This window comes from Scyliorhinus torazame, chromosome 9 (genome assembly GCF_047496885.1).
Source record: "Scyliorhinus torazame isolate Kashiwa2021f chromosome 9, sScyTor2.1, whole genome shotgun sequence".
NCBI classification, from domain to species: Eukaryota; Metazoa; Chordata; class Chondrichthyes; order Carcharhiniformes; family Scyliorhinidae; genus Scyliorhinus; species Scyliorhinus torazame.
Genome location: NC_092715.1, coordinates 132,437,333 through 132,463,309, shown reverse-complemented (window position 1 = coordinate 132,463,309; position 25,977 = coordinate 132,437,333). Strand labels below are relative to the sequence as shown.

Below are 25,977 nucleotides of genomic sequence, written 5' to 3'. Positions count from 1 at the left end.
TACGACCATCGTGGGCCGGATCTCGAATAACGACGAGTCAGAATACAGGAGGGAGATTGAGAACCTAGTGAAGTGGTGCAGCAACAACAATCTATCCCTCAATTCCAGCAAAACTAAAGAGCTGGTCATTGACTTCAGAAAGCGAAGTACTGTACATGCCCTTGTCAGCATCAACGGGGCCGAGGTGGAGATGGTTAGCGGTTTCAAATTCCTAGGGGTACACAGCTCCAAAAATCTGTCCTGGTCCACCCACGTCGACGCTACCACCAAGAAAGCACAACAAAGATTTATTTAATTCAGAAAGAAAAATGCTATGGGAAGGATACACCATCCATCAATAACTAAGGGAGTTAAGGATTGAATGAAAAGTTGTACAATGTTGTAAAGATTAGTGGTACCCCAAAGGTTTGGGAATATTTTAGAAGCTAGCACAGGGTGACTCCAAACGACAAAATGAGAGAAATTAGACTATCAGAGAAAACTAGCTAGAAATACACAAACAGATGGTAAAAGTGTCTGCAAGTATATCAAAAAGGAGGGGAGTAGCTAAAGTAAACATTGGTCCCTTTGATAATGAGACTGGGGTATTAATAATGGAAACAAGGATATAGTTGAGACTTTGAGCATGTATTTTCTACTTGGACACATGGACTGGGATTTTGCATCCTCATTTACCGTGGACATAAATGACAACAGGGGCGCAAAATCTCACAAAGGGCTGAAAATTAGATTTGCGCCAGTGAGGTCTCGCAAAACAATTATCCTGCCAGGGACATAACCCCATTTAAATGCATTTAAATATTATTAGAAGCCATGCGTCCGCTATACAAACGCCTAGTTAGACTACACCTGGAGCACTGTGAGCAATTCTGGACAACACACCTGAGGAAGGATATATTGAACTTGGATGGAGTGCAACATAGGTTTATCAAAATGATTCCTGGGCTCCACTGGTTAAATTACAAGAGAGATTACACACATAGGGTGATATTCTCTGGAATTTAGAAGGTTAAGAGAGGGTTTGACTGAAGTTTTCAAGATATTGAAGGGAACAAATTGGGGTAAATAGAGAGAAAATATTATTGCTCATTGGACAGCATCGGTCTAGGGGGAATAATCCAAAAATTAGAGCCAGACTCTTCAGCAGTGAAATTAGGAAACACTTCTACACCTAAAAGTTTGAAAAGGTTTGGAACTCAGTTTCGCAAATAGCAATTGCTGCTAAGCCAATTGGTAATTCTATCTCTGAGATGTGTTATGGCACAGCAGATGGTAAATGCTACCCAAATCACAAAGGGAAACTTGGAACAAGCTGTCAGAATTTGTATATTATGAGGAGTTATAAGTCAAGATAAGTAAATCCCAAGCTGTTTGTGATAATTTTAAATATTAAGATTCTCTGGCCTCCCCGTGGCGTGTTTCAAGGTGGCAGGAGGCAGCCTGCTGTTGATCTGGTGGCAGAATGTCCTGGTCCCACGTCTGTCAATGGGATTTCCCATTGAATCCACCCGATGCTGATGGGAAATCCACGACGCGTGAACAGCCGGGAGATCTCGCCCAATGTCGAGTTCAAGGTCTCACAGCCACACACAGCAACCTTCATTCACACTTCAAATATGTTTCTTGCCTTTGATCTTCTAAGCCATTGTTTCGACAATGCTAGGAATTTCCTTTTTCCAGAATTACTTTTTTTTTCCTATGGCTGCTATATTTATAAAGTAAACTTATTATTTTGTCTCCCATATTTATGATCTCCCAATTGCATATGTTTCCTTTGAAATCCAGCAATTAATTTTAAAATCAGTTCTCTCATCTGCTGAATAAAAATTCCTGGTCAAGCTGTTTCCCTGTCCCCCTGTACATTACCATTTCAACCACTTTCCTTCACACCTCCGTTCTTGATGTTTTGCAATCTAACTGTCTCAGAGACACAAACATATTTCCCAGTCTATGACAATATTACAAAAATATTATTGTTGGAGCTGTACAGAACATTGGTGAGGTGACAGCTGGAGTACTGTGTGCAGTTCTAGTCACCTCACTATAGGAAGGAGGTGAATTCACTGGAGGGGGTTCAGTGGAGATTCACCAGGGTGTTGCCTGGGATGGAGCATCTTAGCTATAAAGAGAGACTGGATAGGCTTGGATTGTTTTCTTTAAATCATAGAAGACTGAGGGGGATATGGTCGGCAAGGTAGCACAGTGGTTAGCACTGTTGCTTCACAGCGCCAGGGACACGGATTCGATTCCCGGCTTGGGTCACTGTGCAGAATATGCACGTTCTCCTGTATCTGCGTGGATTTCCTTTGGGTGCTCTGGTTTTCTCCTACAACTCGCAAAAGACGTGCTGTTAGGTGAGTTGGACATTCTGATTTCTCCCTCAGTGTACTCAAACAGGCACAGGAGAGTCGAGATTATGGTATTTTCACAGTAACATCATTTGCAGTGTTAATGTAAGCCTACTTGTAACAATAATAAAGGTTTTTATGATTATAAGAATATGAGGGGATTGGACAGGGTAGATAGGAAGCAGCTATTCCCCTTGCTTGAGCAGTTAATCACAAGGGGGCATACTTTTAGGCTGAGGGGCAAGAGATTCCGAGGGGATTTGAGAAAAAAATATTTCACTCAGACGGTGGTGAGAATCTGGAATGCGCTACCTGGAAAGGTAGTGGAGGCTGGAAACCTCACAATCTTTAAAACGTACTTGAATGAGCACTTGAACCACCATCAGATTTAAGTGCTGTTAAATGGGATTAGTGCGAGATTAGGGGTAGTTATTGTCGGTGCAGATTCGATGGGCCATTTAACCTTTTCTGCGCTGTATGACTCAATGACTATGAGTTTAAGAACTCTCATTTTCCTCACAGATGGATAGAATTTTGTTAACGAAAGGCAGTAAATGACTTTTTGGAAGGGAGAGTTAGCTGGCAAATCAGCCATGATCTCATTGAATAGTGGTACCAGCTTGAGGGTCTAAATGGCCTTCCTCTGTTCTTCTAATTACTTTTGAAGTGCACTCACTGGTGTTTTGTAGGGAAATGTAACAGCCAATTTTTTGCACAAAGGGAAAATTACTAAACAATTTCTTTTGATTGCGTCGGTTTTCCAGGGACTCATTGGTTCCTTTACAAACAATGCCATAGAACCTTCTATATCTACCTGAAAAAATCAACAAGCCCTCAGTTCAACTTCAACATTGAAGATTCTCCGTTTCTGAGGCTAAGTACCAGCGCGAACAGAGAATCCGGGAGGTTCATGACAGAAAATCAGGGTGAACCCCTCATTGACTCCGGTACCGGTGAGAGGTGAAGTTAAAAACTCACCACTATTCTTAGAATTCCCCCAATACCAAAAAGGGTTGATATTCTAAATGGTGAACAGGGATCGTCACTCCCTTACTCCTATGCAGGCTTAGGTGGGTGCTATTCAGGTCACACTATATTTTCAAGTTATCCCCTGGTATAATCCATACCTTCACAGAGTAATTTTATCTACTTACCACTTAGTAACATTGATCCTGGGTCCCGCGGTGCTAAGTAATGAAAGTAGACTTTGTAATAACCACTGTTTCAGGTAAAAACTTTTTAGTTATTTTGGGTGGGATTCTCCGACCCCCTGCCGGGTGGGAGAATTGCCGGGGGTTGGCGTGAATCCCGCCCCTGCCATCCTCCCAATTCTCCCGGCCACCAAAAACCGGCGTGGCGTGAGTTGCGCCGCCAGCCTCGGAGAATGGCGGGGTCCGGCGCGACTCAATGGGCCCTGGGGTTGTCCGGATTCTCCGGCCTGCAATGGGCTGAAGTCCCGCCCGTTCTATGCCAGTCCGCTGGCGTAAATTGGAGTTGGTCCTGGCAGCGCGGGCGGGCTCCGGGGTTCATGGGGGGTAGCAGGGGGGATCTGGCCCCGGGAGGTGCCCCCATGGTGGCCTGGCTCGCGGTCGGGGCCCACCGATCCATGGGCGGGCCTGTGCCATGGGGGCACTCTATTCCTTCCGTACCTGAGGCCGTGGTCATCTGCCATTCCTGGTGCGGACGTGACTCCATGTGCGCATGCGCGGGGATGATGTCAGCACGCGTTGGTGCTCCCGCTCATGCGCCAACCCGCGCAGGCCGGCGGAGGCCCTTCGGTGTGGCGCCAGGCCCCAACCCCGCCGGCCGGCGGGGCGCCAACCACTCCGGGGCGGGCCTAGCCCCTGAAGATGCAGTGGATTCCGCACCTTTGGGGTGACCCGCGCCGGAGTGGTTCATGCCACTCCGTCTCGCCGGGAACCCCGCCCCGCCGGGTATGGGAGAATCCTGCCCTTTATTATTATATTTTTTCTTTTAAAAGATGCAATCACTGTCTTTACAGAAAAGTAAAAAGACCTTGCTTCTGGATTCTCCTGGTTGTTTGAAGAGATCTTCAGGTCCACCTAAAAGCAATCACTTTTCTTTAGCTTTTGGTCTTTCTCAGATGGATTCACTGTTCTGCTCAGTTGCTATGCTCTATCTGTCCCATGTACCGAGCTATGAGAGCTCACTCTTTCTCTTCTTTAGCTTTTGGTCTTTCTCAGATAGATTCACTGTTCTGTTCGGTTGCTATGCTCTATCTTTCCCATGACCGAGCTAATTCTGCTGGCTGTCCCCTTTTTTAGGGGTTATATCCCCCTTCTAGCAGTTATTAATGACATTATTGTAAAGTAACTTTTATTTCACTTGGATTATAAAAGGTACCTTTAATCTGAATTTTTCGAACACTACTAAGTATTCATTTTGAGCATGACCTCAGCTCATAGATCTGGTTACATTGTATCCTTTGTGATGTTCAAAAATGCTTTGACTTCAAAGTGGTGTGACTTTTGATTCCTGTCATTTCTATAGTTTTATTATTATCAAATTGTGTCCCCAGCTCATAATTTTGACTTTGATTTGGGTCTAATTTGTGTTCTCGTAGACAGGTTGTCTCCAGCTTTCTTTAATTTACCTAATGTCAGCAGAACTTCACACCTATACATGTGTCACCAAATTCAACTGAAAACCTCATCCATTCTTTTCCATCTGCTTACTTAGATAGCTAACTTCAATGAAGGTGTGAAATATTGCTTTTAGCTTTATACTAAAAATTCAATCAGTTGTGAGTTAAAAGACTTACCTCACATTTAAACATTTGTCACCTAATTCAACTGAAAACCTTATCCATTCTTTTCCATCTGCTTACCTAACTTCAAAAGGAGGTGCGAAACATTGCTTTGAGCTGTCTACTAAAATTCACTCGATTGTGTCTTGAAAGACCTGCTTGTTTTGTTTGCTAAGCCTGCTTGACTAAGGCTATCTGCATTTTACAATCCTCTCCTGCAGCTGCTGTTAACCCTTCGTGGGATTTTTCCCTACATTCTCTCATGCACTCTTAGATCAGGTATTGCCAGACCTCCATGTTTCAAATTACATATCTTTCCATATTTTCAATTACAGAGGCTAGTACCGGCACCGCGTGAAACTCCCACAGATCGTGCTGAAACTGGCTGGAGAATGGCTAGGTCCCGCGCCACGCATGCGGAGGACTGACGACCTGCACCGGTTCCACCGCAAAACATGTCATCAGCGGTGGTCAAACCCTAACCCGCCAACCGTGACCCCACAGCCCACCCACTGGCAACCCCACCAGTCCTCACAGCCCTAGCAGAAGCCCCCCTACCCCCCCGGCCAGGGGCACAGATCGCGGACGAGTGTGGCGGTGCTGGACATGTGGCCCACCGTCAGGAACTTGGCCCATCGGGGGCAGAGCATTGCAGGTGGGGAGGCTGATGACGCGCCAATGGCATTGAAACGGCGCGCGCCGTGTGTCACGGTGATGCCGTTTTGGAGAGGGCTGTGCTTGGTGGACCGGCGCCAGACCAGATTCCGGCGTCGGAATTCATTCTCCGCCCGATCGCCGGTCACGCACTCCCTCATTCCACAACATCTGATTCATGGTTTGCTGAATATCCTGCCCACAGAGTAGCACCTGTAAGATATAAAGCATCTGTTTCTCATGGGCAGCAAATTTAATATAGCTATAACTATTTCCACTGGAAAATAATTGTGGAGTCTGAAACAGTACCCTGTGAATGCTAAGTTTAATGGTGCACTCACCTTTCCTAATTTAGCCTCTACTGGCAGGACGTTCAGCTTTTGGAAATCAAATTACAATGGAAAAATCTTGTTTTGGCCAAACCAACTGCAGCAGATAACATTTTAATCCAATTTGAACTTTTCTTATGACCCAGTTCCAAACATATTATTTGACTTACAAGAGCTATGTTAAAACATATACACGGTAACTTATAGACAAACAGCTTTCACCCTTTGATATCTAATGTTTAAAAGTATATATTTTATGATGAGGTGCCACGTCAAGAGATCTTTACCGACATTTGTAAATGCTGAACAATATGACTAAAGAGCATTGCAACAGCAGCAAAACAAGAATTACATCCAAGAAATGAATTAGACCTCTAGAAATGGACATAACATTTGCAATGATTTGAAAAACAGACAGTGCTCTGGACTGTGTGCTAACATTTGCCAGCTGTCCAAAATCTAGAAAAATCCTCTGTGTTGTTTTTCTCGCAGTGATTAACTATCGTTGGTTAGAAGCTGCTGTCATTGTGATGAAATGAGTCTCCAAAGGGCAGTCACAACAAAACAGATGACCAGTCAACACCACAGACATCGGAGTGAAGTAAGTGGCTTTCAGTCTGTCGGGTCAAACTACATCTAATTCATTACTATTTCATGAGACATCATTGATTGAGATTTCCATTAAGAATTCTGAGGCGGTTTTGTTTGTTTATCATTTGATTCATTTCTGTCAGCTGTCAAATCTACACTCTGCCCTTCAAAGGTACAAAATCCTTAAATCGGTTTTGTTCCACTTGTTTCTCTATTTTTAAATGTAAGGCTTGTGGAAGATTTTGCTGTTGTACAAGTTGTTGCACGTAATGAAGCATGTCTACCGATCTATCACTTGTGCAGGTGCGGTAGCCGTTTAATTGTGGCCTAGATGTTTTTCTCATTCTTGTAGACACATTGAGGTAGTAGTGAGAGCCAGAGATCAAAATTAAAATGAAGAACCAAAGTTAAGGTACTCTCTTTTAAATTTGACATGAACTGAAAGGAAGTTCTGATATACAACTTAAAATTTGTTCAGCTTAATGGGCCAAATTTTGCAGTAAAATAATATTGAGGTTACCAGTTCTTTCATCATTAACATCTAAATCAGAGAGCAACATTGAGTGACCACACCTTTTCCTCCAGAACCTGTCATATAATATCTCACTGAGAGACACACTATTGAAATACATTGGGCAGAATGTTATAGCCTTGGTACAAGGGCGGAAAACACGGTAAGCTGTTCAGACATCCATCGACTTTGGCAGGACTGAAAAATCCTGTCGGTGGGAGGGATCATAAAATTCCACTATGGAATAGTATGAGGTTGCTGATGCACCCTAAGCTCAGGAAACAAAATCAGGGGTTGTCCATTCCAACAGTCAGCATGTCAACCCATAGATTTTCCCATAGACTTTCCACGGACTTTTACACTGCAGTGTGTGAAATATGGGTAGGAGTTCATTGGAGTTTTGATTATGTGAGGGAAAAGGAGCTGAAAGATTGCGTTTGATAAAGTTCCCCACGGTAGGCTACTGCAGAAAATATGGAGGCATGGGATTCAGGGTGATTTAGCAGTTTGGATCAGAAATTGGCTAGCTGGAAGAAGACAAGGGTGGTGGTTGATGGGAAATGTTCAGACTGGAGTCCAGTTACTAGTGGTGTACCACAAGGATCTGTTTTGGGGCCACTGCTGTTTGTCATTTTTATAAATGACCTGGAGGAGGGCGTAGAAGGATGGGTGAGTAAATTTGCAGATGACACTAAAGTCGGTGGAGTTATGGACAGTGCGGAAGGAAGTTATAGAGGGACATAGATAAGCTGCAGCGCTGGGCTGAGAGGTGGCAAGTGGAGTTTAATGCAGAAAAGTATGAGGTGATTCATTTTGGAAGGAATAACAGGAAGACAGAGTACTGGGCTAATGGTAAGATTCTTGGCAGTGTGGATGAGCAGAGAGATCTCGGTGTCCATGTACATAGATCCCTGAAATTTGCCACCCAGGTTGAAGGGGTTGTGTGGTAGTACCAGGTCTTGCGGTACCTGAGAGGCTGATGATCATTGGTTAGACCCAGGAGTCTACCATTGGCTGTATTACGTAGCTCCGCCCTGAAGGCGGGGTATAAGAGATGGTGCCGTCCCAGCAGCCTTCACTTTCTGTTTCGAAGCTGCTGGGGAAAAGGTTCTAGCAGATTAAAGCCTTCAGTTATGGAATCACTTCGTCTTGAGTGTAATTGATTGCGCATCAATTTAATCGAGTTGTTAAGTTCCAACTTAAGTTGGAAGGATGGATCTCCGAATCAAACCGGAGTGCCTCCTGCTCAGCCCCCACGTGGATAACTCTGTTGCTATTTTTAAACACTGGCTGGCATGCTTTAAGGGCTACCTCAACACGGCCGTAGGCACCCCCACGGAAGGACAGAAGATTAATCTCCTGCACTCCCTGGTCAGCCCTGGGATCTACCCCCTTATCGAGGAGGCAGAGAACTATGCTGCCGCTATCGAACTGCTAGAAGGACATTACATCCGCCCTGTAAACCAGGTCTACGCTCGTCACCTGCTTGCGACTAGGCGGCAAAGCCCCGAGGAAACGTTGGAAGATTTCTACCGGGCACTACTGGTGCTGGGCCGAAACTGTGGCTGCCCGCAAGTTTCGGGGAGCGAGCACACGGAACTTTTAATCAGGGTTGCCTTCGTTGCAGGTATGAGCTCCACCGATATCCGCCGAAGACTCCTAGAAAGGGACACTCTGGGACTTACAGAGGCACGGGCCCTGGCAGGGTCCATGGACGTTGCCTACAAAAACGCGCTGTCTTTTGCTCCCGATCGTGCGGCGGCCCGGGACCCGCTGTTTCTTCTGCGGGCAGGCGAATCATCCCCGGCCGCGCTGCCCGGCCCGCACCACCGCCTGCAAAGGGTGCGGCAAAAAGGGCCACTTTGTGGGGGTCTGCTAGGCCTGCACCGTGGCCACGGTCTCCCGCAACTATGGACCGCCACGGCAACCCCCCCTTCCGGCCCCGACCGGCCAGCGCTCACCGCCACCCCCCCTATCCTAGCGCCATGTGCGACCCACGGGCGTGGCCATCTTGCCCCCCGGACTCCACGCTGGATGGGTGGGCGCCGCCATTTTGTCCATCGCCGCTGCCATCTTCTTCATCCCCGGACACCATGTGCGACCCATGGGTGACGCCATCTTGGATGGGGCCCCAGGCCCCCAGCACGGCCAGCTACACGCTGCCCGACCAGAACTCGCAATTGCTTCATCTGGCCTCGGTGACACTGGACCAAAGTCGACCCCGGACACTCGCAACGGCTACAATAATGGTCCTCATCGACGGCCACGAGACGTCGTGCCTGATTGACTCTGGGAGCACGGAAAGCTTTGTTCACCCCGACACGGTAAGCTGCTGTTCACTTGTAACCCACTCTGTAAACCAAAGGATCTCCCTGGCCTCTGGGTCACACTCGGTGGAGATACAGGGGTTCTGCCTAGCAAACCTCACTGTCCAAGGCAGGAAATTCAACAATTTCCGCCTGTACGTCCTGCCGCACCTCTGCGCGGCCACCCTCCTTGGGCTGGACTTCCAATGCCATTTGCAAAGCCTGACTTTTAAATTCGGTGGCCCTATACCTCCCCTTACTGTCTGCGGCCTCGCGACCCTTAAGATCGACCCGTCTTCCCTGTTTGCGAACCTCACCCCGGATTGCAAACCCGTCGCTACCAGGAGCAGACGGCACAGTGCCCAGGACCGGACCTTTATCAGGTCAGAGGTCCAAAGGCTGCTGGGGGAGGGGGTCATTGAAGCGAGCAACAGTCCCTGGAGAGCTCAAGTAGTGGTGGTAAAGATCGGGGAGAAGCATAGGATGGTCATAGACTACAGCCAGACCATCAACAGGTTTACGCAGGTAGATGCGTACCCTCTCCCCCATATAGCTGACCTGGTAAACAGGATCGCAAAATACAAGGTCTTCTCCACGGTGGACCTCAAGTCCGCCTACCACCAGCTACCCCTCCGCACTAGTGACCGCAAGTACACTGCCTTCGAAGCAGATGGGCGGCTCTATCAATTTTTAAGAGTTCCCTTTGGTGTCACTAATGGGGTCTCGGTCTTCCATCGAGAGATGGACCGAATGGTTGACCGGTACGGCTTACGCGCAACGTTCCCATATCTGGATAACGTCACCATCTGCGGCCATGACCAGCAGGACCACGACACCAACCTCCGCAAATTCCTCCAGACTGCAAAAATCCTTAATCTGACATACAATAAGGATAAATGCGTGTTTAGCACCGACCGTGTAGCCATTCTAGGCTACGTAGTGCGAAGTGGGGTCATAGGCCCCGACCCTGAGCGCATGCGCCCCCTTATGGAGTTCCCCCTCCCTCACTGCCCCAAGGCCCTGAAGCGCTGCCTCGGGTTCTTCAGCTATTATGCACAGTGGGTCCCCAATTACGCAGACAAAGCCCGATCCCTGATCCAGTCCTCAACCTTCCCCCTGTTGACGGGGGCCCGCCAGGCCTTCAGCCGCATCAAAGCAGATATTGCAAAGGCCACGATGCGCGCCATCGATGGGTCCCTCCCCTTCCAGGTCGAGAGCGATGCGTCCGACGTAGCTCTGGCCGCCACCCTCAACCAAACGTGGCTTTCTTCTCCTGTACCCTCTATGCTTCCGAAATTCGCCACTCCTTGGTCGAAAAAGAAGCACAAGCCATAGTTGAAGCTGTGAGACATTGCAGGCATTACCTGGCCGGCAGGAGATTCACTCTCCTCACGAACCAACGGTCGGTTGCCTTCATGTTCGATAATGCACAGTGGGGCAAGATTAAAAATGACAAGATTCTGCGGTGGAGGATAGAACTCTCCACCTTCAACTACGAGATCTTGTACCATCCGGGGAAGCTGAACGAGCCTCCTGATGCCCTGTCCCGCGGCACTTGTGCCACTGCACAAGTGGACCGCCTCCGAGCCCTCCACGAGGACCTCTGCCACCCGGGGGTCACTCGTTTTTTCCATTTCGTCAAGACCTGCAACCTGCCCTACTCCATCGAGGAGGTCAGGACAGTCACCAGGGACTGCCAAATCTGCGCGGAGTGCAAACCGCACTTCTACCGGCCAGAGAGGGCGCACCTGATAAAGGCTTCCCGTCCCTTTGAACGTCTCAGCATGGACTTCAAAGGCCCCCTCCCCTCCACCGACCGCAACACGTACTTCCTGAACGTGATTGATGAGTACTCCCGGTTCCCATTCGCCAACCCCTGCCCAGACATGACCATAAGCACTGTCATCAAGGCCCTCCAGGGTATCTTTACACTGTTCGGTTTCCCCGCATACATTCACAGTGATAGGTAGTCCTCCTTTATGAGCGACGAACTGTGTCAATTCCTGCTCAGCAAGGGCATTGCCTCGAGCAGGACGACCAGTTGCAACCCCCGGGGAAACGGGCAGGTAGAGAGGAAGAATGGAACGGTCTGGAAGACCGTTCTACTGGCCCTACGGTCCAGGAATCTCCCAGTCTCCCGCTGGCAAGAGGTCCTCCCGATGGCCCTCCACGCCATCCGGTCGCTGCTCTGTACAACCACAAATCAGACGCCTCATGGACGTCTCCTTGTTTTCCCCCTAAGTCCACCTCCGGGACCTCGCTCCCAACCTGGCTAGCGACACCCGGACCCATCCTGCTTCGGAAGCACGTGAGGGCGCACAAGTCGGACCCGTTGGTCGAGAGGGTCCACCTGCTGCACGCCAACCCCCAGTACGCCTACGTGGCGTTCCCTGACGGCCGGCAAGACACAGTCTCACTTCGGGACCTGGCGCCCGCCGGAACCCCATGCGCACCCGAACCATTGCCCCCACCCCCACCTCCCCCACAGCACCTCACTGGAGGGTCAGTACTCCCGCCGCTCCTGCCTAGGCCTGACCACCCACCGACGACCCCCTCCCTGTCAATCTTTTGCCCCTACAGCGCCGCCTAGGGGTGACGAAGCTGCCAGGGAGGACGACACCACGCTCCCGGAGTCGCAACCGCCGGGACGCTCATCAGAATCACCGCCGAAGCCCACACGCTCCAGAAGGACGACCAGGCCGCACGATCGACTGATTGCTGCACTATGAACACTTTGTACATATCCTCGACATCACGGTACCTCCATACCTGGTCATACCATGCTAAAGGCGACTATTAACGCTGGCCACCAACCCCGCCGGGCTCTTTTTTAACAGGGGGTGAATGTGGTAGTACCAGGTATTGCGGTACCTGAGAGGCTGGTGACCATTGGTTAGACCCAGGAGTCTACCATTGGCTGTATTACGTAGCTCCGCCCTGAAGGTGGGGTATAAGAGATGGTGCCACCCAGCAGCCTTCACTTTCTGTATCGAAGCTGCTGGGGAAAAGGTTGTAGCATATTAAAGCCTTCAGTTATGGAATCACTTTGTCTTGAGTGTAATTGATTGCGCGTCAGGTTGTTAAGAAGGCGTATGGTGTGTTCGCTTTTATTGGTAGAGGGATTGAGTTTTGGAGCCACGAGGTCATATTGCAGCTGTACAAAACTCTGGTGCGGCCGCATTTGGAGTATTGCGTGCAATTCTGGTCGCCGCATTATAGGAAGGATGTGGAAGAATTGGAAAGGGTGAAGAGGAGATTTACCAGAATGTTGCCTGGTATGGAGGGAAGATCTTATGAGGAAAGGCTGAGGGACTTGAGGCTGTTTTCGTTAGAGAGAAGAAGGTTAAGAGGTGACTTAATTGAGGCATACAAGATGATCAGAGGATTGGATAGGGTGGACAGGGAGAGCCTATTTCCTCGGATGGTGATGTCTAGCACGAGGGGACATAGCTTTAAATTGAGGGGAGATAGATACAAGACAGATGTCAGAGGTAGGTTCTTCACTCAGAGAGTAGTAAGGGTGTGGAATGCCCTGCCTGCAACAGCAGTGGACTCGCCAACACTAAGGGCATTCAAATGGTCATTGGATAGACATATGGACGATAAGGGAATAGTGTAGATGGGCTTTAGAGTGTTTTTACAGGTCGACGCAACATCGAGGGCCGAAGGGCCTGTACTGCGCTGTAACATTCTATGTTCTATGTTCTGGGAGTCTTGTGGAAAAGAAAGCTACCAGCAGATTGGCTTGGAAGCATTGAGAAGGCAACCAGAACAAGCGACTGAGGCATCCACATTCAAGAGGTAGTAAATGAAAGTCTTACTTCTGAGAATAGCGGGAACTGAGGAGAATGAAATTGGTTTCTAGAAGCCTTATGGGCAGTCCTTACAGAAGTAAATAAGATACTGATGTGTCTTATAAAGAAAAGGTTTGGGAAAAGTAAGGCTTTAAACTGAGTGCATAATATGAATAGTTGTAACCTACATTATTGAGACTGCTTGTTTTCTTTAATTCTTTTGTATACAATAAAGTTTGTTTTCATTTCAAAATGTGAAATCTTATGGTGAAGGTGTTTGGATTTCTCTTTAAATGTTAATGGTCCCTGAGCGGGACATAAAAGGTTTATTGCTATTCATACTAGAGTTTGGTTACCTCTTTGATGTCGTGGTGCATGACAAACTAATCACTGTGTGAGATGTTGGCCGCAATTTAACCACCTCATTGCAGATTGGGGGGCACCAGGTGAAAACCTGGGCCAGGGACGTGAGGGGCTTTGCGTCTGGGAGGCCTTCAAGCCATCTTTAAATATTGTGGAGACCCATAACTGGGGCAACCACAGCTGGAGCCTGTCTGTCCTCCCAAACACTTCCAGGACAGAGCCCTGCTGTGGCTTTTATCCTGAAAGTCAGCCTTTAGCTTCACAGCTGAAGGATATGTCAAATGAGGAATTAGACTTGTTAGTTGTGAAAGCACTTCATACTCCTCAACTCTGAAGTGTCTCCTCGAGGGCAGACACGCCATGTCTCACAGGATGATTAGTGCATGCATTTCAAGCGGCATGGTAGCACAGTGGTTAGCACAGTTGCTTAACAGCGCCAGGGACCCGGTTTCGATTCCCGGCTTGGATCACTGTTTGTGGGGTGTTAGCACATTGTCCCCGTGTCTGCGTGGGTTTCCTCCGGGTGCTCCGGTTTCCTCCCACAATCCAAAGATATGCAGGTTAGATGGATTGGCCATGCTAAATTGCCCTTAGGTTAGGTGGGGTTACTCATTTACAGGGATAGGTTGAATGGGTGGGCTTGGGTGGGGCGCTCTTTCCAAGAGCCGGTGCAGACTCGATCGGCCAGTGGCAGCAGTGACACCACAGGCTGAAGATAGCATCCCATGTGCAGGGGACCACTGTATACTCTGAAGACCTGGCCGCCCATCAGGCTGTGGAGGGACCCAGAAGTGGAGGCCAGCGATGGCCCAAAGGGTACAGGTTTCATTGGCCATTCAATGAGATGACGGATCCCATGTGGCGCAGAAGACTCCATCTCAAGAGAGACAGTGCGGCACCTGGCATGTTGACCTGCAAGTACTGGGTATCAGGGAGTGCTCTACATTAATAGGAAATGGTTCCATTCCCTGAATGTTCAGATCATGTTTGACCTCCATATCATGCATGTGTGTGCCCGCTACCTCGGGAATGTGCATGGCAGCTGCACACTGGGGCACTCGGATATCCCCAGTGTCTGTGAGGATCACCCCAGGATGGCGGGTTGGCACTTGGGGGATGAGGGATACCTGCTGAGGTCATGGCTGATGATGACGGTGCAGAGGCCTGAGACCGAGGTGGGGACCTGTTAGAATGAGGCCCACTTTGCACCTGTGCTGTCATTGAGTGGTGTATTGGACGACTGAAAATGTGGTTCCGATGCCTGGACTACTCTGGTGGTGCCCTGCAGTACACCCCCCAGGGGTCTCATGCTTTGTGATGGCCTGCTGAGCTCGCCACAGCCTGGCACAGCAGCGGAGCAACATGCTGAAGAAGCAGGAGGAGAGACATTTGGCCTTGTCTGAGGAGGAGGAGGAGATGGAGCAGGAGGGGCTGGAGAATGAGTCTGAGGGGACAGACAGCGGCAAGGGTCTGACATGCCAAGAGGACTAGGGAGGCCTTCATTGTCTCCAGATTCTCATAGGGCGAGGCTGCTCTATCCCCATTTCCCCCCTCCCCCCATTTCCCTCCTTCCTCCCAATCCCCCTCCCCCAATTCCCCCCTCCCCCTGAACCCGCATTTCCCTTCTTCCCCCAATTCCCTCCTCTCCCATTTCCATCGCCCCCAATTCCCCTCCACCCAAAACCCCCACTCCGCCTCCCCCATTCCCCAAACCCCATCACACCACACCCCCACGACCAACCTGTTCCACACTCCAATGGTCTGTGTAACATCACCCCAGGGTGATGGGCCTGTGTCGGCACTGTCAGCGGGTCAATATACAGGCAGGAGAGATGATATCTTGCCGTGAGGAAACCTCCGCTGCTCATCAATTTCGGCAAAAGTCTGACTCCTGTCTTTCTGCTGACAGCACGCTCACACCCATCCTCTGAACGAGGTCTGCATCGGGGCCTTTTGATCTTGGACCACTGTACCTGGGGGTAGGAGGCGGGGGTGGGGGGTGGGGTGGAGGCGGGCAACAGGGCTGGGGGTGCAGGCAGGGCTGCTGTGAAGATTAATGTGATGGAGGCTTCACATGTATCAGGTGTTACATGTTTTTTTTCTTTTTAAAATAAATTTAGAATACCCAATTCATTTTTCCAATTAAGGGGCAATTTAGCATGGCCAATCCACCTAGCCTACACATCTTTGGGTTGTGGGGGCGAAACCCACGCAGACATGGGGAAAATGTGCAAACTCCACACGGACAGTGACCCAGGGCCGGGATTCGAACCCGGGTCCTCAGCGCCGCAGTCCCAGTGCTAACCACTGCACCGCATGGCCCCCTGGCTGTTACATGTTTTAATAGTGAACATTTACATTCCCCCTAGTTACAGTTAATGAACTCCTGAGTGCCCGCTCAGCGCTCCTCATACTTCTTGATCTTTCGTGATCCAACGCTACGTCTAGGTGTGTCACCCGATGCACATCAGAGGTCGACGCAGCCTGCTGCTTTCCGCACCCTGTGACCTTTGATGCCCTTCGTGGACATCCTCTGGAGGGCTTTGAGGTGGAGGGCCCGGCCAACTTACCACTATCAAAGGCGTCATTGTGTCAACCTGTTCTGCCCACCTCCTTTGAGGTGCACCGGTATAAGGAGGGGGGGATTTGGAAGAACTGGAGACCGCTATCGTCTCCTTGGTGGCAGGCTCTGGGTTGGCTCCAGCACTTCCTCTTCCCTGATGGTGCCCGCAGGGCCCTGGGGGACTCCATGGGATGGAGGGGCAGCTGGAAGAGCTCCAGAGACCTCTAAGTCATCTGGCACTGCCAGTCCATTATCTGCACCATGTTGTCAACGCCCACAGTGATGCTCCTCAGCGACTGAGCTATGCTTTGGAATGCCTCGGTAATGTTCATCTTCATCTCTGACATGTCCCTCATCGACTGGGACATGATGTCGAGGCTCCCAGCCATGGTCATCACAGACTCTGCCATGCCTTGGGCACCACTGCTCAAGATGTGGATGTCATGCTCCAGGTTTTCCACTGCGGTCGCCACCCTAGCAGTGCTGGCCTCGGTGCCAAGCATAGTCGGCACCATCTCTTGCGCCCAAAGCCTTTGGGACACCTCCAATCGGCTTTGCAGTTGCTGGTGAATTCCAGGAAGCTCCAGAAATCTATGCACCCACTGTTAAATTGCAAAAACCGTGTTAATATCACTGTAATTGAGCTATTAAGATATTGAAATTGACAATTTGTCCCTCCCAAGGAGGTCGCACAAAAGCGTTCAAATGAAATGTGGAAGTTGTCAAGTTGGAGCCGGCTTCCTGTCAGTTTTCCAGGTTTAAATCCCCTCTACCCACTCCCCAAACTATGCTCATTAAAATGCAGCCCAAAGACACATCCACTGTTGCATTTATCAGAATGTTGGCAACCAGTCAAACAATTCTACATGGGTGAATGTTTGCTTAACTAAACAAGACTATAATTTAAATACAAGGTCATGTACAACACTCCTACACAGTTTGAATTCTGCACCTCCAGTGCTAATGCTGTGCTGGGAATTTGATTTGCCAATTTAATGAATAAAAGTGATTTATTTAAAAAGAATGACAATTTAATTTGTGGAAAGTAGGATGTAGCTTGATGGATTCATGTCAGCCCATCAATGCAATTGTCTTCTACATTAACATTTTCTTGTTCCTCCTTCAAGCATACAAACTAACACCCGGGTTAATTTGGCACAAAAATATTTGGCTCTCACACTCTAAAGTTTTGCACTTGTCACTGCTAAAACAGAACTTTAGTGGTTACTTAAAAGAATCCAATACTGAAGAAATTTAACTCAGTCATCATCTTCACAACCATGAGTTGGAAGTGGCCTAGATGGTGCTCAAAGAATCAGTGTAACTGATGCAGTATAGATAATGAAGACCTATATTACTGACACACCAGGTGGGTGTTTTTTGGTTTCACTGCACTTGAGCCCAGCATGACACAAGCCAAATGGATCAGATTAAATTGTACCTCCCAATCTTCCTCTTCCAAAACCAGGACTGCCTTTGACATTCTCAGAAGGAATTCCCATGATGAACAGTTTCTATACAAAACCACAAAATTCTAGCGACTTAAATCTGCTCAGTTATGGGCAATAATGATAGTATCACAGTTCTTGAACGAGATGCAGTTCCTGAATTAGAATCTACATAGTTGGAGGTGAGAAGCAGGAAGGTGGCCTTGTTTGGTATTTAGTATCGACCTCCAAATAGTGGGGAGGAAGTAGAAGAGAGCATTTGTAGGCAGATTGTGGAAACCTGCAGGGTAAGTAGGGTTGTGATGGTTGGGAATTTCAATTACCCTAAGGTAGACTGGGAAATGGGTAAAGAAATGGGAAGGGCAAGTTGAATTAGTTGTTAAGAAGGCTTGTAGGATCCATGGGTTTATAAATAGAGGCACAGAGTATAAAAGCAACAAAGTGATGCTATACCTCTACAAATCATTGGTCTGAACACATTTAGAGTTTTGTGTTCAGTTCTGGGAACCTTGGGAGGGATTCTCCCAGCCCCGCGACGGGCCGGTGAATCCCCCGAACGGGCCACGCTGCTCCGACGCCGGCACGCGATTCTCCACAGTGTGGAGAATCAGCGCCATTGGCGCCGGTGTGGCTGGCGTGGTGCCGGTTGCGGGCCGCTCTAAGTGGCCGGCCCGCCGATTCGCCGGCCCAGATGGGCTGAGTTGGAAAGGAGCCGAGTCCCGCCGGCGCCATTCTAACCTGCTCTGGGCCGGCGGGACCTCGGCGTGTAAGGGTCGGGTGGTGGCCTATGGGGGGTGGAGGGCGGTCCGACCCCGGGGGGGCCTCCGATGTGGCCTGGCCCGTGATCGGGACCCACCGATTGGCGGGCCGGCCGCTGTGGCTGGGGGCCTCCTATCTTATGCACCGGCCCCTGTAGTCCTGCGCCATGTTGCATTGGGGCCGGCGCGTTGAAGGAGGCCACTGCGCATGCATACGTTGGCTCCGGCACCACTGCGCATGTCCTCGTTGGAACCGGCGCAACTGCGCATGCGCGGATCCTGCGGCACCCAGTTCACGCCGGGATCTGCAGTTGGAGCTGCGCGAACCCCTCCAGCGCCATGCTGGCCCCCTGTAGGGCCAGAATTATATGTCGGAGCGGCCCATTCACGCCATCGTAAAACACGACGGCGTTTACAACGCCATGGACACTCTGCCGTGGGATTGGACAATCCCGCCCCTCATTCAAGGAAAGATGTTAAAGCCCTGGAGAGAGTGCAGAGATTTACTAGAACGATACCAGGAATGAGGAATTTTAGATACAACGTTTGGAGAAATTGTGCTTGTTCTCCTTGGGGCAGAGAAGATTAAGAGGCAACCTTATTGAATGTTAAAATTCTGAACAATTTTGACAGGATAAAGAAGGGGATTCTATTTTCACTAGTTGGTAAATCAGTGACTAGGGGTCATCATTTCAAGATGGTCAGCAAGAGAGATCGGAGCGAGATGAGAAGAAACGTCTTTACTCAGAGAGTTGTTCAGGTTTGAAATGTGCTGCCTGGGAGAGTGGTGGAGGGGGATTCCATAGGAGGTTTCAAAAGAGAGCTGGATATACATTTGAAAGTGATAAATTTAGAGGGCTACGGAGATAGGGCTGGGGAGTGGGGCTAGCTAAGTTGCTCTTTTGAGAGTCGGTGCAGACATGATGGGCAGAATGGGCTCCTTCTGTGCTGTAAATGACAAAGAAAAAAAACAACAAAAATAACAAAATGCTTACCTAGCCAACGATGCCCAAATCAGCAATGATGTGGGGATGCTGGTGCTGGACTGGGGTGGGTGCAGTAAGAAGTCTCATAACACCAGATTAAAGTCCAACAGGTTTATTTGAAATCACAAGCTTTCGGAACACTGCTTCTTCAGTCCCGATGAGCAACCAGCAAGGTGGATAATGGGGAACCTGTGGATGTGGTATATCTAGACTTCCAGAAGGTGTTGACAAGGTGCCACATAAAAGACTGATCCAGAAGGTGAGATTGCACGGGATTGGGGGTAGAATACGAGATTAGATTGAGGATTGGCTGACTGGCAGAAAGAAGAGGGTTGGCATAAATGTGCCCTTCTCTTGCTGGTGAACTGTAACTAAGCTGGGTACCGCAGTGGTAAGTCCTTGGACCTTAACTGTTTACAATCTATATAAATGATCTGCAAGCAGGGACAGAGTGTAACATAGCAAAATTTACGGATGATTCTGAAATGGGTGGGAAAGCAGGCAGTGAAGGGGAGATAAAGATTTTACAGGCGGATATAGGTAGGCTAAGAGGTTGGGCCAAAATTTGGATGGAGTTTAATGTAGATAAGTGTGAGGTTATCCATTTTGGCCAAAAAAATAGAAAGGCAATTTATTATTTAAATGGAAAGCAGATTCAAAATGGGTCTGGGCAGAGGAATATGGGTGTCTTTGTTCATGAATCGCAGAAAGTCGACATGCAGATACAGCAAGTAATTATTAAGGCAAATGGAATGTTAGCATTTATTCCAAATGGACTATAAAAGGACAATAAAGTAGAGAGGTGTTGTTCAGTTTTGTGCGTGCTGCTGCTTTGCACACTCTCAAATCTATCACCTGACCATTTCCAGAAACATTGACCAGAGGTGGGAACATATTGAGGTTCCATTCTGACGCATCCCCCACCATTTTGCCACCACGTGGCTGGTAAATTCTATGTAAATTCAAAGTGTTATGATCTTTACGATTGACAGCTGTGGAGGTAATGTTTCTTCTCTGTTAGTCTGTTTGTCTGTAAACAATACATCTCAAAAAAACTAATGGATGGGTTTCCATGGAACTTGGTACACTTGGAAGTTATGGTCCAATAAAGAACTGATTAAAGAGCTAACATTTTGAGTCGGGAGCTTTAACAGAGTGTCATCCAGACTCGAAATGTTAGCTGCCTTTTCTCTCCACAGATGTTATCAGACCTGTTCAGATTGTCCAGTATTTGGTTTCAGATTCCAGCATCCGCAGTAATTTGCTTTTATTTTAAGAACTGACGAGTGTTTGGCAAAGATGCCGATTCTGATGCTGAAACCTTTTTAGAAAATCCTGACATTTTTTGGAAGATCCATTAATATTGGAAGATAGAGAAAATTGTCTTTTTTAATGCAATGTTCGTACTTGGTTTGTTTAGAGTGTTGTTTTAGAATGTTGTGATTTGTCTCAGTTACTGTGGAGCAATTTGTCAAAGATATAAAATATGAGCAGAGTTTTTGGAGCAGCTTGTTGTATGTGGATTGGATTGAAACCTTTTCAGTGAGATGGAAGCACTTAATAAAAATAATTAACTTTTCAGCTTTGTAGTCACACAGCAACAACCGGGCAGAGAAAAGCCTTGGGCAACATCAGCGTAATTGTAATAATGTTGAATTAACACTGCATGGAAGAGATATGTGCTTCACTGAGTGCTTTCTTCACTTGTTATTATTTTTTTTGCCAGAAAGTACAAAATTCAGGCAAGAACTTACTAACTTGGGACTGAACCTTCCGTGAGTGGCAATCATTGTCGTACTGCCATTCTGCGGCTTTTTACTTATCTTAGTCTGGAACTGACACATTTCTCACCTGGACCTCTGACCCAGGCTTGCTGTAAAATGTGCACCGTAGGTGCTCCTGGAGATTTTTGGTGCAGTGCAGGATTGTCAGGGCAAATGGTGCCGCAAAACTGTTTTACTGGACTGTCTGCTTTGTTCTGGTAAGTTTAAACATCCCACTCGCGTTGACAGGTGATGCACCATCAATTACACACGAGGCAAGTTGGAGGAAACAAAGTAATGGTTTTAATACCCTAAGATGTAGCCTGTCTGCTGCTGAACCCAGACTGGAGACAGGGCTACAGATCAGTCAACTATATACAACACCCAGTGGGGCGGAGCCATGGAAGAACAACAATATTACAGGGATTACAGGGTCAACGGCAGGGTTCTGAGGAATGTGGAGGACCAGAGAGATCTTGGGGTTCATGTCCACAGATCTCTGAAGGTTGCCACTCAAGTGGATAGAGCCGTGAAGAAGGCTTATAGTGTGTTAGCGTTTATTAACAGGGGGCTTGAGTTTAAGAGCCGCGGGGTTATGCTGCAACTATACATGAACCTGGTGAGACCACATTTGGAGTATTGTGTGCAGTTCTGGTCACCTCATTATAGGAAGTTTGTGGAAGCATTGGAAAGGGTGCAAAGGAAATTTACGAGGGTGCTGCCTGGTTTGCAGGATAGGTCTTATGAGGAAAGGTTGAGGAAGCTAGGGCTTTTCTCTTTGGAGCAGAGGAGGATGAGAGGCGACTTAATAGAGGTTTATAAGATAATGAGGGGCATAGATAGAGTGGACGTTCAGAGACTATTTCCTCGGGTGGATGTAACTGTTACAAGGGGGCATAACTGTAAGATTCAAGGTGGGAGATATAGGAGGGATGTCCGAGGTAGGTTCTTTACTCAGAGAGTGGTTAGGGTGTGGAATGGACTGGCTGCTGTGATAGTGGAGTCGGACACTTTAGGAACTTTCAAGCAGTTATTATATAGGCACATGGAGCACACCAGAATGACAGGGAGTGGGACAGCTTGATCTTGGTTTTGGACAATGCTCGGCACAACATCGAGGGCCAAAGGGCCTGTTCTGTGCTGTACTGTTCTATGTTCTATGTTATAATATATAACACAGTGAGTAACAATGGAACAAACAGTAACAGAATATATACAGCGCTGTAAGTAACAGTGGAACAACAGTGGAACTACAATAACAGTGGTTCACCACATTCACCCCCTGTTAAAAAAAAAAAGTTCAGCGGGGGTGAAGCAAACTTATAGATTAAGTCTATCAGGAGCTTTAACCGTCCGCTGTGATCTCCTCAGACCTGGCTGTGGTGTGGGCACTGGTGTCGACACCTGTGACTCCGGGAGCGTGTCGTCCTCTTCTTCTTCCGGGAGCGTCGACAGAGAGGGAGACGCTGTAGGCGTGGGGGCGATGGTAATGGAGGTAGATGGTGGAGGGTCGGGTGGGGAACCAGCGGGTGCCAGGTCCCGGAGGGAGACTGTATCCTGTCGCCCGTCCTGATGTGCCACGTAGGCATAATGTGGGTTAACCTGGAGAAGCATAACCTGCTCGGCCAGGTGATCGGTTTTGTGGTTCCTCACATGCTTCCGGAGGAGGACAGGCCCTGTGGCTGTCAGCCAGGATGGGATTGAGATCCCTGAGGTGGACTTCCTAGGAAGACAAACATATGTCCGTGAGGGGTCTCGTTGGTGGCAGTACCCAGAAGCGACCGGATGGAGTGGAGAGCATCGGGAAAGACCTCCTGCCAGCGGGAGACTGGGAGACTTCTAGACCGTAGGGCCAGGAGGACGTCCTTCCAGACCATCGTGTTCTCCCTCTCTACCTGTCCATTTCCCCGGGGGTTGTAGCAGCTTGAGGCGATGCCCTTGCTGAGCAGGAACTGACACATGAACAAGGAGCCCCGATCACTGTGGATGTAGCTGGGGAAACCGAACAAGGTGAAGAGGCTGTGAAGGGCCTTGATGACAGTGGCCGAGGTCATGTCAGGGCATGGTATGGTGAAGGGAAACCGTGAGTATTCATCAACGATGTTGAGGAAGTACACGTCACAGTCGGTGGAGGGGAGGGGCCCTTTGAAGTCGATGCTAAGGCGCTCAAAGGGGTGGGAGGCCTTCACCAGGTGCGCTCTGTCTGGCCGATAGATGTGCAGTTTGCACTCCGCGCAGACCTGGCAGTCCCTGGTCATGGTCCTGACCTCCCCAATGGAGTAAGGCAGGATGCAGGCCTTGACAAAATTAAAAAAAACTGGTGACCCCTGGGTGACAGAGGTAATTGTGGAGGTCTACTTGTGCGCTGGCACATGTACCGCGGGACAGGGCATCTGGGGGCTCTTTGAGCTTCCCAGGGCGATACAAGATGTCGTAATTGTAGGTGGAGAGTTCGATCCTCCACCTCAGAATCTTGTCGTTCTTGATCTTGCCCCGCTGTGTATTATTGAACATGAAAGTAACCGACCATTGGGCAGTGAGGAGAGTGAATCGCCTGCCAGCCAACTAATGCCTCCAATGTCGCACAGCTTCCACAATGGCTTGGGCTTCTTTCTCGACGGAGGACTGTCGAATTACGGAGCCCTGGAGGGTACGGGAGAAGAAGGCCACGGGTCTGCCTGCCTGATTGAGGGTAGAGGCCAGGGCAAAATCAGACGCATCGCTCTCCACCTGGAACGGGATGGACTCGGCCACAGCGTGCATCGTGGCCTTGGCAATGTCTGCCTTGATACGGTTGAAGGCTAGGCAGGCCTCAGCTGACACGGGAAAAAGGGTGGATTTGATGAGTGGGCGGGTCTTGTCCGCATAGTTGGGGACCCACTGGGCATAGTACGAGAAGAACCCCAGGCATCTCTTCAGGGCCTTGGGGCAGTGGGGAAGGGGAAGTTGCAGGAGGGGTCGGGCCCTTGGACTCCGTTTTCCACAACGTAGCCGAGGATGGCTAGGCGGGTCGTGTGGAAAATACACTTCTCCCTATTCTATGTAAGACTAAGGAGCTTGGCAGTGTGAAGGAAACGCTGGAAGTTAGCGTCATGGTCCTGCTGGTCATGGCCACAGATGGTGACATTATTCAGATACGGGAACGTGGCCCGCAGCCCGTACTGGTCAACCATTCGGTCCATCTCCCATTGGAAGACCGAGACGCCATTGGTGACTCCAAAGGGGACCCTGAGGAAGTGGTAGAGGCGTCCATCTGCCTCGAAGGCAGTGTATTGGCGGTCCTCCGGGCGGATAGGGAGCTGGTGGTACGCGGACTTCAAGTCTACCGTGGAGAAGACTCGGTACTGCGCAATCTGTTGACCATGCCAGATATGCAGGGAAGGGGGTATGCATCGAGCTGAGTGTACCTGTTGATTGTCTCAGTGTAGTCGACGACCATCTGGAGCTTCTCCCCAGTCTTGACGATCAGCACTTGGGCTCTCCAGGGGCTGGTACTGGCCTCTATAATCCCTTCCCGCAGGAGTCGCTGGACCTCTGACCTGATAAAGGCCTTGTCCCGAGCACTGTATTGTCTGCTCCTGGTGGCGACGGGCTTACAGTCCGGGATGAGGTTAGCGAAGAGCGGGGGTGGGGCGACCTTAAGGGTTGCGAGGCTAGAGACTGTGAGAGGAGGCAGGGGTCCACCGAATGTTAAGGTCAGGCATCGGAGATAGCATTGGAAGTCTAGGCCTAATAAATGGGGAGCGCAGAGATAGGGGAAGACATCAAGTTTAAAGTTAACGTACTCTACGTCATGTATCACAAGAGCTGCGACACAGTACCCCTGGACCTCAACAGAGTGTGATCCGGAAGCCAGGGAAATTGTCTGGGATGCAGGAAAAATTCAGAGGGAGCAGCGCCTTACTGTATCCAGATGGACGGAGCTGTCCGTGCTCCAGGAGTTGAATAAGCAGATCGTCTCGTGCCCGTTGATCCGGACGGTCATCATGGAGTTCTTGAGAGACGGGGCCGGGGCTGGTCGAGGGTGACGGAGGCGAGCTGCGGAAGATGACAGGTCTGGTTGGTGGTAGTGGGTGGCGTTGAAGATGTCGGCCAAGATGCCGGCCCCCACGAGTCGCACATGGCGGGTCACGTAGAAGATGGCGGCCAGGATGGCGGCCCCCACGAGTCGCACATGGCGGGTCGTGTCGGATATGGCGAACAAGATGGCAGACTCCACGGGTCGCACGAGTCGGATGACGCGTTAGAAGGGGGCGGTCCCGACAGGCAAGATACCACGCGGCAGGATTTGGACGTTTTAGGCTGGGCCTGGCAGACTTTAGCAAAGTGGCCCTTCTTACTGCACTCGCTGCAGGTCGCGTTCCGAGCTGGGCAGAGTTGTCTGGAGTGCTGATCCTGGCCGCAGAAGTAGCAGGACGGTCCCCCAGAGTTGACGGGCTGTCTGCTGCTGAACCCAGACTGGAGACAGGGCTACAGATCAGTCAACTACATACAACACCCAGTGGGGCGGAACCACGGAAGAACAACAATATATAACACAGTGAGTAACAATGGAACAAACAGTAACAGAGAATATATGCAGCACTGTAAGTAACAGTGGAATAACAGTGGAACTACAATAACAGTGGTTCACCACAGCAGGTTAGGAAAAAAGGTAATTGGGTGAGATGGTAGGGGTGGGTCGGATGGAGGGAGTGCCGTTGAGTGGTCAGTGGGGATTTGTTGTGGGAGAGGTCACTACCTGTGGGTGCAGTCGGGGGGGGGACAGAGGGTGGTGAGTCGTCGGGTGGGTGGGG

General features: G+C 49.4%; 1 long non-coding RNA gene across 1 annotated transcript in view; it reads left to right on the top strand.

Annotated features, from left to right (window-relative positions):
* Positions 1 to 6,659: 6,659 nt before the first annotated feature.
* Positions 6,660 to 25,977, top strand: part of LOC140430023 (uncharacterized) — an 81,332-nt gene continuing 62,014 nt past the window's right edge. The window contains exon 1 of the long non-coding RNA XR_011949281.1: positions 6,660 to 6,699. This is a non-coding gene — a long non-coding RNA (uncharacterized lncRNA). The remainder of the gene's footprint in view (positions 6,700 to 25,977) is intronic.